The sequence below is a fragment of the Callorhinchus milii genome, unplaced genomic scaffold (genome assembly GCF_018977255.1).
Source record: "Callorhinchus milii isolate IMCB2004 unplaced genomic scaffold, IMCB_Cmil_1.0 Scaffold39, whole genome shotgun sequence".
NCBI classification, from domain to species: domain Eukaryota; kingdom Metazoa; phylum Chordata; class Chondrichthyes; order Chimaeriformes; family Callorhinchidae; genus Callorhinchus; species Callorhinchus milii.
The window spans coordinates 179501-198281 of NW_024704780.1; the positions used below are offsets into that span (position 1 = coordinate 179501).

Below are 18781 nucleotides of genomic sequence, written 5' to 3' on the forward strand. Positions count from 1 at the left end.
GGACTGAATGACTACATTTTTTTAGCCAATCAATATCTATTGGAATTGCGTAAGTCCTTTGTATCCTAGAGCTGTGCTCNTTTTTTCTATGATTGTAGTGATTTTTCCTCGTAATTTGTTCCACACCATTCCTCTGCTGCAGTGGGCAGGTAACTAAATACTCCCAGGCCTCTTATTAATGCTGCTATTAACTGTTCAGCCAGACCTATGTGATGATGTATTTACTTTGTTTTCCAATAAAAAGTTGTTTGCCCTAACAGAATAGAAACTGCAAGTTCTTGCTTTACATATTCCTTCGGCTCTTTCCACTTCATCTCATTCATGCTTTCGTCACATCCTACCTCGGCTTTCCCAATGCACTTCTCGCTGGTCTCCCTAACACCACTGGATCCAAGTAATACAAAACTCTGTCCCACTGTCCTCACGCTCAAGGACCCACACCACCTCAGTTCTTGTCTGGCTTTACTGACTCCCTACTGCAGAACAGATTGATTTCAAGATTTTTCACTTTCAAATCACTTTATGCCCTGGCGTCTCCTTACCTCTCCGATCTACTTGCCCCACTCCATTATCTGCTGAGTTCGCTCAGCTAGCTCGAGTCTTTTATATGTCTCTCGTCCCCTCCACTCTACCATTTGTGGCCATGCTTTCAGCCACTATGCCCCGAATCTCTGGAACTCCTTCTTTCAGTCCCTCTGTCCTTCCCCCTCTTTGCCCGTCTTCAAATCACACCTGAAGACTTGCCTTTTTGAACGTGCCTTCCTCTTTCTTTCCACTCAGCGTCAAACCAAGCCACTGTTAAGTGCTCCAGGACAATACCCATATTAAGGGTGCTACACAAATGCAAGTTCTTGGAAAACATTGCCACACGCTGTAGTGAATCACAGGGCACTGACTGTGGGATTAACAACAATATCTTTCTGAAATCTTCCTTCTGGGTCCACAAAGAGTAGCCTAAATTCGCAAGATCTAGTCAGTGCTGGTTAGAAGTTATAGGAAACTGATCTTGTCCCTACATTCGAGAATGGAATCTAGGAATTTTTCCTCTGTTCTCTCTGGCTTGCTCACAATTAGGTCATGGAGAGCCATTCGGTTTCATAAAATATTATCGTAATATAATTTTTGAGGGTTCTACATGCCACTTAATCTGGATGATTGAAGGAGTGAGTAAATTTGCACTGAACTTTTTTATTGTTTTGTTTCATGTGTATCTTTCATAACAGGATTAGATATAATGTATAAAGTTCAAGTTTAAACCAATTTAAAAAAAAAAGTTTGGCTGCACAGTTTAAGTGCAGGCTTGATTTGTTGCAACCCAGCATCTAAAGTGTATTTGAAATGGGTTTACAACTGTTCATGATTTAATTTTACTTAAGTGCGACACCATAAATACTAAAGGGTAATTGCAATTGAAAATAGCACAGGATTTACACTGCAGCTTTAATTGTGTAGACAATCTAATGACCACAAAATGGTTTCACCAGTCGCCCACTGAAAATTCTCCTTCTGCATCTATGGCCATAATTGTAATTGTTTAGAGATATGATTTTTTTTGGCAAATGTGATTAAATTTAAATGCCAGTTGTTCCATGTCAAAAGAATCTGTGCTGCATAAACAGGAATTTGCTGCATCTTGAGGCATAAAGAACATTGACAAATGTTCCTGGCCAGCAGTATTTCTCACAGCAGTTTATGTGAGTGTATCTGAGACACTGCCCTATGTGAAGGTTGTTATGTAAATGAAAATTGTTGTTGAATGTTCTGACTGCTTCATCTCGAAATGTGAGTTTATTTGGGTACAGAACAAAAATCTCAAAAGAAGTTAAAATGTCACTTTCCCCATGGGATGGAGAATTTCTGCTTGTGTTGCAGCCTCTACTATTATAATCTTGTCTGTTGTTTTCTAGAAGGTCTTTGCAGGGGGGGTGAAAGGACAATAACAGACAATAGTACTGGCTTGTTCTTTTTCAGAAGTAATTCACTAATGTTAGGCAGGGTTTTCTCCAAGTCAGCATTTTATAAGGTTTATATAATTAAAAATATATATATATATAAATAGACAGCTCAATAGGCTCCTAGAAATAGGTTCCATAGACAGCAGTATTAAATCACTACTAGCAATGTTGTGTTTTGCTCTAGCGATGGCTTTATTGAAAAGTGCTTTGTGATGCTACCCCACGTGAAGGACGCTATACAAATGCAAGTTTTTTTTTGTTTGTTGAAAAAGAAAAGGCAGTTTCTTCTAGTCTTCTCATCTCACATCATAGCTGTTTATAGGACATTGCAGTTCACAAATTGCTGCTGCTGTGCCCAGATTAATACTTCTGTGTTCACCTACAAAATACTCAGTGCCTACATTTTACAGTCAATCCTGTGAAACACTTTTGGGATAACAACAACAACTTGCACTTATACAGAGGGAGCAAGGTGGAGGGATTGAGGGAGAGTGTTCCAGAGTTTTGGGGTGTAGTGGCTGAAAGCACAACCTCCGATGGTGGGGCGGAAGGTGTGAGGGACTAGCAGGAGGCCGGTGGTGGTTTGGGGAGTGAGGAGGTCAGAGAGGTAGGGAGGTGCCAGGGAGTGAATGAATTTGAACACGAGAGTGAGGATCCTGAAGTCGATCCGTTTGGTGATGAGGAGCCAGTGGAGCCTGGCCAGAACTGGTGAGATGTGGGTACGGAGTTTGGTCCAGGTCAGTATGCAGTCAGCAGTTTTGAATGAGCTGGATCTTGTGAATGACGGAGCTGGGGAGACTGGCAAGGACTGCGTTGGAGTAATCCAAGCGGGAGGTGACAAACTCATGCACGAGGGTTTCGGCTGCATTTGGGAGACATCCTCCGAATGGAAAGGTGTTGTATCAGATATCTATATCGAGTATTATCATTACTCTACTGAAATCAATGAATCATCATGGGCTAAAATCTCACGACAAGTGGAGTTTGTCCAGTATCTTTCTCAAATGGCTATTTTCAAGTCATTGAGCTGCTATCTGTAGGATCAATTACTCTATAAGAACATGAGAAATAATATTAATAATACTTGCATTTGATATAGTGCTTTTCACGTTTTCTCGACTCCTCAAAGCACTTCACAGAATAGACTGTAAAGTGAATTGACTGTATATTTGTGGGCGAAACACGGCAGCCAATTGTGCACAGCAGTGTCCCACAAACAGTCGTGCGTTAAAAATGACCAATTTATTATTGTTTTGTTTTTTTGGAGTGATTATTATTAGGTGTGTGGAGTAAGGAAACTTGCCCAAGCTTTGGCCCTGTCTGGAATTGAACGCAGGTGCTCTAACCATTGAGCTACAGGACTCCACAAATAGGAACAGGAGTAGGCCATTTGGCCCCCCGAGCCTGCCCAGCCATTTAATAAGATCATGGCTAATCTTCTAACCTAATTCCATTTACCCGCTCTATCCCCATATCCCTTAATCCCTTTTAAAATATCTATCGATCTCAGACTTGAATATGTTCAATGACTGAGCACCACAGCCTTCTGGGGTAAAGAATTCCATAAATTCACTACCTCTGAGTGAAGAAATGTTTTCTCAACTCAGTTCTAAAGGGCTGACCTTTAAACCTGAGACTATGATCCCTAGTTTCAGATTCTCCAACCAGGGAAAACAGTCTCACACTATCTACCCTGTCAAGACCCTTAAAAATCTTATAAGTTTCTATAAGATCACCTCTAATTCTTCTATGTTCTAGGGAATATAGGCCTAGTCTACTCAACCTCTCCTCGTAGGTCAACCCCCTCATCCCAGGAAACAACCTATGTTGCACTCCCTCTTGGGCGAGTACATCCTTTCTTAGATAAGCAGACCAAAACTGCAACAGTATTCCAGGTGCGGTCTCACCCAGGCCCTATACAATTGCAGTAAGACTTCCCTACTCTTGTACTCTAACCCCTTTGCAATAAATGCTAATATGCTATTAGCCTTTCTAATTGCTTGCTGTATCTGCATATCTGTGATTGGTGTACAAGAACACCTAAATCCCTCTGAATACTAACACTATATGGTCTCTCCCCCTCTAGAAAATAATCTGCTTTTCTATTTTTTTTGCCTAAGTGAATAACTTCACACTTCCCCACATTATACTCCATCTGCCACCTTCTTGCCCACTCACTTCACCTGTCTATATCCCTTTGCATCCTCCTTGTGTCCTCCTCACAGCTTACTTTCCCACCTAGCTTTGTACCATCTGTTAACCATTCTTCGATCCATGCTAATATATTACCCTTAATTCCATAAGCCCTAATCTTATGTAACAACCTTGCATAATGTCTTTGAACTGTATGGCCAAACCCGATCCTATCTTTGACTGTCGTCCACCTGTGTATCCACGCACTGGTGGATTCTGGAATTTTCCTGGCTTTTCCATGCTCTGTCAATTGTAGAATATCTGTAAATGTTACTGATGATAGACACCGCATTGTTTGTATCACATCACTGTTTGCTAACATGTAATTTCATGATAAATTTTACAGGGTGAAAGGTATACTATCTTACAAAGATACTAATATCTTACATATAAGTACTGCATTATACAAATAGCTATATGCTGTAACACGCAGTGCAGTATGTTGCATTACCACAAATATGATCACATTAGCTTCCCTTTTAAAAGTATTCAAAATAACTGCTCGGCTGGCCTAGTGTGCGTGTGTGTGCGTTTAAATTTTTTTAATTCTCTGTATCCAAGAATTGCTGGTTCACAAACTAATATCTGTTGTGTCCAAATATTTTATCTTTAACTACTGCTTTAATAGTTTCTCAACATTTAGAGCTGCATAACGAGATGGTGGGTGACCTGAAATTTGTCTTGCCTAAATAATATTGCTGAAAACAGGATATTTGTAGTTAGAAATGTAGAAACACCAGTCCTTTATAATAAGGTACAACTTTTGTTTGTTTTCCATCTCTTGTTTTCAAAGACTTTTAGTAATCAAAACTTTACCCCTCCCATTGTGTTAAGTTATGACATGTGGGAATGTTCCAAAGAAAGATTTATGTATTCATAACATATTTGAGATATTGAGTAGCAAAAGGCTATTCATGAACATTGATATTCATGGAATTCTGCAGTACAGAAATAAGACTATTGAATCCATGATGTTCCCACTGGTGTTTGGCTTATGTGGAGAAAATCAAATCCCACTCATAGTTGCTCTCTATACCCTCTATTCTCTTCTGCAAGCATCTATCTAATTACCTTTAAAAATATTTAATGGACTCGGCTTTAACAGTGGTTTGTGGCAGAGAATTCTATATTCAAACCATCTCTAAAGATCTTTTTCCTATCTTTAAATATATTGATATCTCAACTTGGTGCCTTCTTGTTACTGAATGTTATTTCTATTTCAGGAGAATGTACTAGAACTTAAACTGCAGTCCATTACTTTGCTATGGAGAGAAAAATAGATCCAGATTAATGACTAATGAATGCATTTATATTGACTGAAAAGAAATGGTGTTTTACAATGAAGTACTGAACTGGGCTTTGTTTTTCTGATTAATTTTACAGTAATTTTTTTGTAGAGTAATTTGTTCTTGGGAGAAAGTTTTTGTAATAAGTGACAAAGTACAGAATGCATATAGTTTTACCGGCTACAGTGAATTACAGATGTGCAGTGTAGATTATTGATTCAAATCAGATTTTATATGACTTACACAACTTTGCCTGCAACTCTGACTTTGCATAAGTTATATTAAATGTTATGCTTCCGACTGATATGCCTTATGTGAGTTTTACTGTATATGAAAAGGACAGTGCGAAAACCATATGCCTAAAATTGTATCAGTCTTTATTTCTTATGGTGCCACATTTTCACCTGGCAACAAATGTTTTGAGGGGAAGTACCATTTATTTGACCGAGGCTTCAAGCATATGTGTGTGCACCTACAACGTATATATTTTGTGTTGTGAGCAAAAGCTATCACCACTCTGGGAAGTTTGGTGCTAAGTCCTGGGTAAACTTGCTCAAAACAGCCTCTAATTAGGAAGAAGAATGTACCTGATTGTTCTCTCGCAGGTTGTCATCCGTTGCAAATCATTGGGTCTCATTTTATTTGCACTACGCCAGATGCTTCTGTGAAGCATTATTGACTTGATTTAACAACTTAAGTGCTTAGGTCTACAAGGTGGCCTTGGAATTAAGTTGAATGCTTTGTTTCTTTACTGATTTGGCCTGATTCATTTGCACGTGGAGAATGAATCAGTGAGGAAGGATGTTCGAGAGAATAATAACCCTTGCATTATCTACATTTTGGTCCAGTCTTCATCATTCTTCCTGGTTTAGTCTCAATTTAGAGACTTCTTGGTGTTGCTTACTTAGTGTTCATTCCCATGTATTAACAAATTGTATTAACAAATCGTAATAACCAGTACAGGTGCTATATTTGAGCAGTCACTCAATGCACTGGTATTTGTACAGCACCCTTCACATAGCGTAACATCTTGGAGGGCTTCACAGGGATGGGGTTCGACATCAAGCAGGGAAGTGGAAGGAATGGCATGCTTAAAGTGGTAGGATTTGAGGTGGGACTTAGACAGAAAGAGAGAGCGAGACACATTGGTAGAGGGAGGAAATTCCAGTGGTTAGGCACCTAGGAACTGAATCCTTGGCCACCAATGGGATCATGTAGGGCAGGAGATGTGCAGCAAGCCATCATTAGCTGAGCAGAGGGGACGAGTATATTAGGAGGTGATTGGAGAGATGAGGTACCGGTGAGGACCTTGAAATCGATTTCCTATCAGAGTTTAAGCAAGAGACGTTTAATGGAGGTTGAGGAGGTGAGAGGCAGAAAAGAGGAGATGCTGGTGGGCTTATCCATATTAAGTTGGAGGAAGTTTTGGCACATCCAGGTCTTGGTATCTGACTGGAGAGTGGATAGAGTGTCAGTGGATCTGGAGTTGAGAGCAGAAGTGGAAGGTGCAGACACCAGTGAGGATGCCAATAGAAAAGTAATTCCATCCCTTGATTCTCCTTGTAAATTTGCTTAAAAATAAGGAGCAATATTTACAGTGTGAGTGGATTGGTGATGCACTGTTAGAAACATAGAAATATATCTACCTTTCAGAAGGAGACCATTCAGCCCATGATGTCCGCACTAGCTCATAGAGCAAGACGATCAGTTTAAACTTACAGCCCTGCTGGATTCTCGTTGCTGACACTGGAAGAAGCTCAGTTGTAAAGTTATCTCAGCCAGAAATCAGTATTAACCTCTCAATAAAAAAGTCGCACGTTATTATTAGTGACTTAATAGGTCTAATTTGAAATGGGTAATGATCACTCCTAATATGAGACATTTTGTCAAATCTGGACCAAAGAATCATGCTTGCACCTCTTCAAACTGCCCCTGCCTTTTCTTAAAAAAACTTCCTTCCTCTAATAACCATGTGTGTGAACCAAGTTGCCACTTGTTGCTACCTTGTGTGTTTTTTTATTGCATTGGTGATTTCAGCTGTAGGATAAATCTTGTTTTTTTTCCATCTTTGCAAATGAAACATGGTGACCTGCTTCAACTGAAGAATGTGTGCGTTAATTTAAATGATTACTGTTTTGCCCAGCAACCGCAAGCAAGGACACAATAATACAGGTCATTAAACACGAGGAAAACTAATCTTACATTTGGTAACAAAGTAAATCAACCCTCAAAGAGCAGACTTGCTTTGCAATGTCAATGCACACAATTGCAAATGAGCAGAAGATAGCCGAGGGCAGTGGGGGGAGAATCTATTTTGAAATAGTTATGTGTGAGTTAATGAAGTGATAATATTCAGGTCTAAAATCAGATTTTAGCTGCATTAATGTACTTTAAATATAAAGTGAGATCAGAGCAGTCACTTGTGAATTATGAATGTTGATGTGTGTGTTGGCAATCCGTTTGCTGTGCAGTGCTGCAAGAGGACAGCAACTTGGGGTTAATCATAGAACCATAGAAATGTATGGCACAGAAAAAGACCGTTCAGCCCATTGTGTCTGTGCCGGCTCCCTCAAGCGCAATTTTCTCAGTCCCGTTTACCTGCTGGTTTCCCATACCTCTACAGCTGATTTTTTAATGTAGGACAGATAAAGGTCATAGTTTTCATTTGGGTTGGGAGTAGGCAAGAGCAGGTCTTTCACACCTGTGTACTGGAGCAATATGGAAATGGGGTTGGAGGGTGGAGGTGGCATGAAAGAAAGCCTAACCTGAACATTTACATTGATTTTGACAGCATTCCTGATTTAAAATTCTTGTGGTATTAGATTGGTTAATAGAAACATGAAAGTATTGAATGTGCTCCCAAATTATTGTCCTTGAAGAGAGGCGATAAAAGTGACTGACTGGAAATCAGAGTAAACTGTCGTTGTGTTCCGTAGACGATGTTCTTGTTTCAACAATTTCTATTTGTATGATAATCCTTGCATTTGCTTTAGCACCTTATCACATCGTTGACATCTCACAGTGCTTCACAGGATATACTGCAAAGTGTTTTTTGTGGGTGAAACACGGTGGCCGGTTTGCACACAGCAATGCCCCACAAACACACATGGAGCGAGTGACCAAATTGTTTTGGGGGGGCTTGTTGGTCAGGACACCGGGACACCTTGGCTTATGTCTCATCCAATGGTCTTGTTTGTAAGCATGAAACTACAGTGTTTAATCTTCTGTATTGCCACATTTATTATTATAATTCAGTGCCATTTGATACAGTGCATGATCCCATTTCTGAAGCATCTCAAGCGCTTCACAAGGTTTACTGTAAAGTGAAGTGACTGAATATTTGAAATTGAACACAGCAGCAAATATTCACTCAGCATTGTCCCCAAAACAGCCATGAAATGAACTGACAATTTTATCTGGTGGAATATTGGCCGGGTACACTGTGATAAAGATTTTCTTTTTTAATAGTGTCATGGGTTCTTTAATCACCTGAATAGGTGAAGAACGTGACTTTGAATCATCTCCGACAGTGTAACACTCCCCTAGCATTGGCCTGGAACGCCAGCCGAGACAGTCAGCTAAAGGTTCCAATGTGAGGCGTGAACCCACAACCCTGTTATAGGACAAAGGTGCTTCAAAACCTTTTCTTCCTTTTCATTGGCAATAGTCTTGTCAAATCTTTGCATTGGTGTTTTTGTCAAATTTGCTATTTACACTGCAGATGAATTTGACAGAGCTGACCGTGACACAGAAGTCACGATTGGGATTTTTTATCGTAGTTGTACAAGGTGACCAAAATGTCGTGAACGCTACCCTATCATCATAAAAAAAATTCTTTAAGACTTATTAGACATTGTAATGGTGTGATGGTAGTTTGGTCACCCTGTATGAAAGCTAGCGATATGAAGGTACCATCGTGGCTATTACAGGATATGTTCGTCTGTGGTTGGCAGAAGGGATTTTTTAAGCTCGTTGTTTCCAGAGGTATGGTGAAACTTCCCTCTTGGTTGATGTCAACGACTCAGGAGGCAGAATCACTTTGTTTACCTGGCAGAATTGCCATTGAGGCAGCACCACAAGGTAAACCTGACATCAGATTGCCTGCCCTATCTTTGCAGCTCTCAGTAATTCTGGTAAGCAAATCTTCATCAAGTCCTTTAGAATGAAAATAATAGGCTGCTATTTAAAGGACAGGAAGCTGTCCTCTTGCGGAAAGGAGCACAGTTCTTATCTAATCTTTAGCCTAACTGGAAGCTTGTTAATGTTGTACTCCCGTCTTCTAGTTCTGTGTTCATAGTTAATGTTCAGACCAGGTTACACTTTTTATCTGTGCTTTTCAGCATTTGAAAACTTAGATGATGCCCCTCTTGTAAATGTGTATTAATAATAATAATAATCCTTGCATTTGATATAGCGCTTTTCATGTCTTCTCGACGTCTCAAAGCACTTCACACAATAGACTGTAAAGTGAATTGACCGTACATTTGTGGGCGAAACGCGGCAGCCAATTGCGCACAGCAGTGTCTCACAAACAGTCGTGGATTGAAAATGACCAATTTATTATTGTTTTGTTTTGGAGGGATTATTATTAGGCTCTGTGTGGAGTAAGGAAACTTGCCCAAGGTTTCGCTCTGCCTGGAATTGAACCCAGGTGTCTCGCTTGCAAGGCGAGTGCTCTAACTACTGAGCTACAGGACTCCTTGTAGCATATATTATTCTCGTATAACAACAACAAGATTACATTTGTATAGCACCTTTCACGGCGGGAGGACGTTCCAAGGTGCTGGACAGAGTACAGCATTTCACATAGCATGCAATGGTAACAGATAATGAAATAAAACTCAACAGCACTGCTTCGGAGCCAAATGATAGATACATTGTCATTGTAGTTATGGGATCTGCTGACTGAAGTGGACAAAGCATCTGAAACTGAACAGTAGTTTGCCTTAATTCTACTTCTCCTTTTTTTCTGTGTAGATAAATAGTAGAAAAGCCAAAAGTCTCTATGGATTTAGTTAGTAAAAGGTTGAGGTCTCGAATGACATCTGATCCTTGCCACCCCTCCCCCCAATCAAATGTGTTCCAGCCTGTGTTTACCTTTGTTCAAACAGGACTGGGTGACCAGCACCAGAGAGCAAACTGTTGAGCAATATACATAAAATACAACTTTCCTAATCTTAATTAATTTCACTTACTGGGGTTTGGACCTGGCCAATTTATCAAAGGTCAAATGTAATTGCATTAACATTAGAACGGGTGCACTCATGACTGTGGTAAGTCTGCGGGAGAGCACGTCCTGAGGAATTTGTGAGTAATCACAGGATCGCACATTTCTTCTAGTTTTGTATCCTTTCCAAATGATCACTCTTCATACACAAGAATGTTATTTTGTGTACATAAAATGTTGTGGAATTCTACTTCATGAAAATTAAAATGGTTGTTTCTCTTATCTGATTTTTGTCCCATCAGATTAGAGCCAATCGTTTCTTTTTAAAAGAAGTTACCTTAATCGCCATTGAATGTTATTTCCTTGTAATTTGCCTCAGCTAGAAGTATAGGTCTGAAAGGACTGGGAATTGTCATATAGCAAACAGAATCTTTTCAAGTCTAGGGGAACCCATTAACACTTGAGATTTGTTCCTAATGCAGTGATGCCACATTTTTTTACAAAATACCTGTGTCTGTCGAACTAACAACAGCAGATAAACTGCTTCGAATATGTAGTTTGGAAATCATGAACCATGTACTTTTTCTGGACATCCAAACATTTCCTTATTTTGGCAGGAAAGCACATTTCATTGTGGATAGCACATTTCCGTAATACAATTGTATGTTAAAAGTTATTCCTACAGTGGTATTGTAGTGCTTCAATCTAGCTATAAATAGAAAATACTGCTTTGTTTCAAGAAGTAAGCTTGAGAAACAAAACACATGACGAGCTCCCATGCCTTTGGATATTTTATATTCCTTTTAGTAATTAATCATGAAGGGGAACTAGAAGATGACAATGGATTGTTATTGGATGGCTGGAACTGCAAATGCAGGTTATTTCCTTTTTAAATAAAAATCTACCTGATGTGTATTTCCAGTATTCTTTATTCTAATCTCTAGCTGTGCATTGACTCAGTACCACACTAGGGTGCATTTGCTCACTAAACCAACAACAACTGCAACAACTTACATGATCTGAAAATGGGGAAGGAGGGGGCAGCCTTGAGGGAGAGAGATTGAAAGTTTTGAGGCATAGTGGCTGAAAGCATGGCCGCTGATGGTGGATAGCAGGGGATAAGTACCAAGCAGAAGGCCTGAGTGGGGGTGGCGAGAAGAGTAGTAGATAATAATAATAATAATAATAATCCTTGCATTTGATATAGCGTTTTCACGTCTTCTAGACGTCCCAAAGCGCTTCACGGAATATACTGTAAAGTGAATTGATTGCATATTTATGGGCGAACGCGGCAGCCAATTGCGCACAGCAATGTCCCACAAGTAGTCGTGGATTGAAAATGACCAATTTATTATTGTTTTGTTTTTGGAGGGATTATTATTAGGCTCTGTGTGGAGTAAGGAAACTTGCCCAAGGTTTGGCCCTCTGCCTGGAATTGAACTCAGGTCTCTCACTTGCAAAGCGAGTGCTCTAACCACTGAGCTACAGGACTCCACATGGTGCCAGGGAGGTGCCAGGGCACTGAATGATTTGTAGACGAGTGTGAGGATCTTGGAGTCAATTTGTTCTGTGATGGGATCCAGTGCAGTCTGTCAAGGGCTGCTGTGATGGGGGTACAGTTTAGTGCAGGTGAGTATACAATTGGCAGAGTTTTGAATTAGTTGGATTTTGTGGATAGGGGAGCTGGGGAGACCAGTGAGAAGGGCAATGGAATAATCCAGGCAGGAGGTGATGAAAGCGTGGGTCTGGGATTCAGCTGTGTTGGGTGTGAAGTACGATAGGAAGCAAGCAATGTGTTGGAGGTGGAAGAAAGCGGTCCTGATCAGGGACTGTATGTGGGGTAGAAAAGACAGATGGGGATCAAACTTGATGCACAGGTTTTATAAGTTTTAGGGGTAGACAGAGGAAGTTGAGGAGGTTAGAGAAGACGTTGGCGGGAGACGCCAACAACAAAATTACATTTGTAAACCACCTTTCACGTCGGAAGGATGTCCCAAAGTGCTGAACAGTCAGGGAACAGGACCCAAATGTGGGGGGCGGGGGGCAGGGTTGGGATGAGGGAGAGCAGAGAGGTAGGAGGGCTACTGAAGGCACGGTTGAAAAGGAGGGTCTTGAGTCATGCCTTGAAGGAGGCAAGGGAGGGAGCAAGGCGAAGGGAGTTCCAAAAGGTAGGGGTGGAAAGCCTGGCCGCCGATGGTAGAGTGGGTTGGGCAGGGGACATGGACCAGGCTGCATGCGGAGCAAGTGGACAGGTTGATATGGGGTCAGCAGGTCAGAGAGGTAGGAGGGGGCAAAGCCGTGGACGGCCTTGAAAGTGAAGACAAGGTTTTTGAATTCTATCCTCTGAGGGATGGGGAGCCAGTGGAGCCGGGCGAGGGTGGGGCTGATGGGGTTATGGAGCCTGGTGTGGGAGAGTACACGAGCTGCAGTGTTCTGGATGATCTGCAGCTTGTGGAGGGAAGAGTTGGGGAGGCCGACAAGGAGGGAGTTTCCGTAGTCGAGCCTTGAGATGACGAATGTGTGCATGAGAGTTTCGGCATCCTGAAGGGTGAAATAGTGGCGGAATCGGACAATGTTGCGGAGCCAAGGAGCATGATTTCTGTTTTGTCAACAAACCATTAGCAGAGCCGTTTGCACTTTTTTAAAAATAATTTAAATTGAAAATTGTACCAAAAATCTTATAGGCATGGAGAAAGGGCAGAGAAATTGGATTAAAAGATTCATTCTCATCTAATAAAATATCAGAACAGACTCAATTGGCTGATTGGCCTTCTCCAGTTAATATGTCTTTGAAATTAGTGCATTTTAAATATAGAACTAAAAATAGAGCCTTAACCTAGGCAGATTGTGGAAACATTCTCCCTTTGGATGAACATTTACTACTGTATGGGATTCATACTAAGCAGTGCACAATTCTTCATTTACTATGACCCACTGAAGGCTAATTATTTACATTCTGAAGTATAACAAAACAATGCGTTATCCCATTGGTGTTACAAGCATTTACTGTTTGAAAATAACTAAGTCAGATACCTTCTGCACTTGGTTTGCTTTAAAAACATTCATAGAGATTTGGGTTTTATTAACCTCGCAGATGCATTGGCAGTCTCGGGTAACTTGTTTGTAATTGAAACTAATTTCAGGCATTATTTTTATTGCATTTTGGCAATGTGATGAAATGTGTCTTTAGTTGCAGTAGTCCTAATGCCTTCACATAATTTTAATTGTTATCTAAATTTATTTATTTTCAAATATTTTTAATGACAAAGTTCATTCAGGGTTGTTCTAGTATAATTGAAGTTAATTATTCAAAGCCACCTTACCTTGTTGGCCAGCATTCCTGAGATTCAGATTTCAACCTATGAAAAAGCCCAAAGAAGCTTAATACAATATATTTAAAATTTGTGCAGCTATCTAGTATTCCCAAAGATTCATGTCAAATATATTTTTAAGTTTTAATTTATAAATTAAAGTAGGAAATAAATATAGCTCTGGTCAGGAAAATGCTATCCCACTGTGATAGGGATTATAACCAGTTAGTGCAGATTTGCAGTCATTGCAAGTGCACACAGCAGTCACTCCCAAACAGCAATGATGTAAATGACCAAATTTATTTTGGTGAATGTTGGCCAGGACATCGGGAGAAACTTTCTTCTCTTTTTGAATAGTGCCATGGGATCTTTAAAGTTCATCTGAATAGGCAGATGGGAACTCAGTTTAGTATCTCATCCCAAGGATCCACTGCATTGGAAAGCCTACAACAACAAAGTACATAGCACCTTTCATGTTGGGAGGCCATCCCACCCTAGATTGTGAGCTCAAAGTACCGACATGGAGCTTGAACCCAAATCTTCTGACTCTGAGGTGAGAGTACAATGAATTCAGCCAGGTCGATGTCTGATCATGTCCGAGGAGGGAGTGTGCGGGGAGAGAGAGAGCAACATATACAGGATTGATCATACTTTTCATGAGAAAATGAGACAATTTTGTTTTTACCAGTCTTGGAGGCAGAAATGTACCAGATATTGTAATAAAATGTGATTGAAGCTGAGAGTCCTCACATTCCATGGCTCGAGTGGGAGATGTAAGGAGGAATCTGGGTTTTATTTCTCTCTTCCCCTCCCACACACACACACAGGGGAAAAGATGAAAGGCTGGGGCCCTTTGTCTCTTGAATGTTGTTGCAAAGTAATGTTGACAAAGACTTGGGAGTCAGCTGCTTGCTCAGTGTGGGTTAGTCCATATGAATGGGGAGAAAAAACACACAGAACGTGCCAAAAATGAAAAGACCAGTTATGCTGTGTTGCAGCAATCCATTATTAAGTGGGAAAGGCTCATATGTTTCGTTACTGGTCCAACTACCTGCGCTGATTTGCAATTGAAAACAATAATAATAATAACAACAACACTCACACCCATGCTAATGGTTTATATGAAAGCAAAATCACGAGGAAAACTCATAAAATGTAAGCTTAAACAGTTGTAGCAATTGTTCTTATCCTGCTGTTAACTTTAGAGTTTTGGATCTTAAACCAAGTTATAAAACATGGATGTTTACTCGAATTGCTAAGTGTGCTGGGCTCCTCTCAGGTGGTGTTGCATTCGTGCAGTTTAAACACCTCAATATTTGATTCAAAAGCTAAGCCTGTGGCTATTTCTGCATAGCCCTAGTGGAAAATTATGAATTGCATAGTTTAATCAAAGGGATAAATGTGTAGGGAAGCCATAGTAAGCACAGGGCGCAGATTGCTTTGGAAAAGAAAACATTTTGAGTAAAAATTGAGCTCCGAACAGCTGGGTTTACTGAAGTTTCACTTGAGCAAGAAATGGGCTTTGTCTTCCAGTTAGCACAACTGGGTCAACACATGGCCATTTACACTGGAGAAAGACATTGGCACATACCAGATCAGGGAATCCATAGATGGGAATAAGAATATAAATATTGTGTAACAAATAATGATCGGTTTAATGGTAATTCATGTAAAATGAAATCCAGTCATTCCTCCGAGTTACACCCTTAGCAACTGAACTTTAGTTAGCCAGAATTGATAGTTTATGTATAGAAAATATATTCCAGCTCAGCAGTAACTTCATAAATAATGAGACCAAAGCTTACAAGGTTCTATTGACTTTATTTGATCATGGGGACATCATTGTCATAAAATATTTGTAAGGATTTTTGGGGGAATAAAGAAAATTTATGAAAACAACCTAGTAAATTCCAAGCTGGAAAATACAGATCTGGCTCTGAGTGACTTTGGTTTGGCAGTATTGCCGATATGTAATGATGCTTCAATGTACTTTTTAAAACTTGACCGGTATAAAAATATTAAATGTGGGAATACTGGAACACAGAATTTTGTCATGGATGTATGTCAGGACTGATGATTTATTGCAATGATGTACTGAATCTGTGGCAAAACTGCAAGACAAAACTGATGCATTGAAGGAGCGGTTGGAGGTTGAGAAATGAAACGACAGACTAACTTTCTGAACAGTGACTTGTCGAGTGTTGCCTCTTAGCCCATCTAGATACTCCAGCAACTGAGCAAAGTACTTATCGGGGACCTTGTCACAATCGTACATGTTCTGTAGAGGCAGGCCTGTCTCGTCTTTTGAAACTTCCTCCTCGTGCCACCTGGTCAGATACTCCAGCACAAGGTCTCCTTCTCTTTGCTAACCCTTCAACTTCTCCCCGCAACTTATTTTCTTCCCTTTTCCTCTCTCTCTTCTGCTTCCTTTTGATTCGTCTCTTTTCTTCAGGAGTAAGTTCCTCTTTGTCCTGGTGATCTCTGTCTGTTGTCCTTAGATCAGGTGGATCTCAATTTAATTTTACAATTGCAGCCACTTGCTAACAATTGAAATGGTTGGGTTGCCAGACACTATTCCGTGTTCTTGAACATGTGGGGAATGCGTGAAAGTTCAAACCATGAACTCACCCAGTATGTGAAATGTGTGTTGCACTTCTTTTCTCTAGGTGAAGTTTAGTGATGGCAAATGCAGATGAGGTCCTAATTTTCCTATAATCTGGAACCATTTGCAATGACTTCTTAAAGTTCAGTGAAGAAACAAAATGCTATATGAGCTGTAAAATAGAACTCTGCTGCTTCAGCTCTCTTCACACATCACATTTGGTGAGGCAGAGGAACTTGCGTTACAATCCCTCATTTGGTACCTGTGTAAACTGAGCCAGTAGTTTGTCAGCAGTTGTTTCATTGTATTCGGTTTCAATAAGCTGTAAAACATTGAAAGTATCCGAGTTGGCAGAATGTGAATTGGCAGAATTTACCAAAAGCTGTCCATTATTATGCTGTTCCACTGGATTTTATATTGTCAATTCAAAACTATGAGGTTACTTAGCAAGTAGCTTCAAATAAAAAAAAGTTGCTGATCAGTCCCAAAAAATGCTGCTAAAAATTTGTTGGAACACTGAATAGTGTGCTTGGCAACCCAACAATTTCAGTTGTTAGCCACTGTAAAATTAAATTGAGGTCCACGTGACCTGAGGACAGCAGACGGGACCTTGATTTAATGACTTAACATCTTATCCAAAGGACCACATCACTGACAGTGAAGCATTCCCCCCTCCCCCTGCCCCGTCATGAACTGCAGTTTCAGCCTAGATTATCAGCACAAGACCCAATATCTGGCATAAACACAGAGGTGAAAGTGTTACCAACTGAGCTAAGATAGCATATTATCATTAGCATTAAATATTCTTCATGACTAGAGTTCAGATATCTTTGATCTTTTAATACTTCAACCTGTAAGTGGTTCACCCAAGTGAGCACACAAATGGTGCATTTATTTGGAAGTCCTTTTGGTATGTGAAATGGAAAATGGTGCTTTGCATCATGGATGTGTTCTGTTGTCTATAAGGTTTGTTGCATCATTTATGGAGGAGTATTTAATAGGGAATTAGATAGGCATGTGGAAAAAGAGCAAGAAATTGGGTTTTAGGATCAGTGGCTTTATTGGACGAACAAGCACGTCCAGTAATGTATCAAGTCATGATGGCTTTTATTTTCACTTTTTAAAATTGCTTACATTTTTTTTCCTGCTCCTTGTGTCCATCAACGTGTATTGCTACTACTCTGAGTAACAATACTTAAGCAGAGGCTTTGTGAATATAGAATAATATACAGTGGAGTAGAGCTAAGTCTGATCCAAGCTTAGAATTCCAGCGCACCATTACCATTCATACAGAAAATTCCTGATCAAAGCACACAATAACTTGGTAGATTAGTTATTCAGTTGTCAGGATTCCACTTCACTGGAAAGCAAATCAACCCTTTCAATGCAATGTGCGTTGCTAGGTTTTCGGGCCACAAGAATGGTTCAGTCACTGACCCTCAAGACTGTTTTGCTCTGTTCAGTATCCATTGGCAGGCTGCCTGTTGAAACCCTGTGCTTCATTGTGGTAGGAAGCGGAAGCGTGAAGGGCTCTCAGAATTCACATTGCTGGCTGGAGTGAAACCTGGCCAGTTGCCAGCCTCATACTTGGTGCCTTATGTTCGGTTTCGGCTAGATTATTGTCCGATAAGAAATTTAAGGAATGTGTCTTCTCACCTTCAGAGTCAAAATACAGAAGCACTGTTGATTCCAGCACAACAGCACCCAAGATAATAGCCTCGTGATTGTCAAAGGGTGGATGAGATATACCAATTACCTTGCTACAATACACCTGCTGAAACACCCAGCAGAATTGTCTCTCTAACTCACATAAATCCATTATCTCTTAAACTGCCAGAGGTGTAGCAACCACTAGCCTGCACTAGCAATAAACTATTTAAAGGATTTAGATTCTATGCTACTCCTTCAATGTGACATTAAACTAGCGGTTTAGTGAAATCAACAATGCTTATGCAATTGATGACCTTTCACATTGTGCAGTATTTATTTAAATTTAAAAGGGCACGTATTTTCATTATTTATAAATGTAATGAATATTTTTCATCATTATATTGGGTTGGTGTTTGTGGCTATGTGTACGTACGCCCAACATAAAAATGCTAACAAAGATGAAATGCTGCTTGAAAAGCTCTGCAATGTTGTGGAATTATTGGTACTGAAATATGGATCCAATTTAAAGTTTTTCCTCTTTTTTAAAAAGGTGCAATTTGAGTTGGTATTTACATTTTTTTTAAAAATTGTTATTGCAATACTGGAATATAAGNTTT

The 18781-nt window shown here is 40.1% G+C and overlaps 1 protein-coding gene and 1 pseudogene across 1 annotated transcript in view; one reads left to right on the top strand and one right to left on the bottom strand.

Moving 5' to 3' along the window:
* Nucleotides 1-18781, top strand: part of LOC121851451 (mitogen-activated protein kinase kinase kinase 21-like) — a 44529-nt gene that overhangs the window by 9333 nt on the left and 16415 nt on the right. The window lies entirely within an intron of this gene.
* LOC121851453 lies at nt 15188-18017 on the bottom strand (annotated as a pseudogene).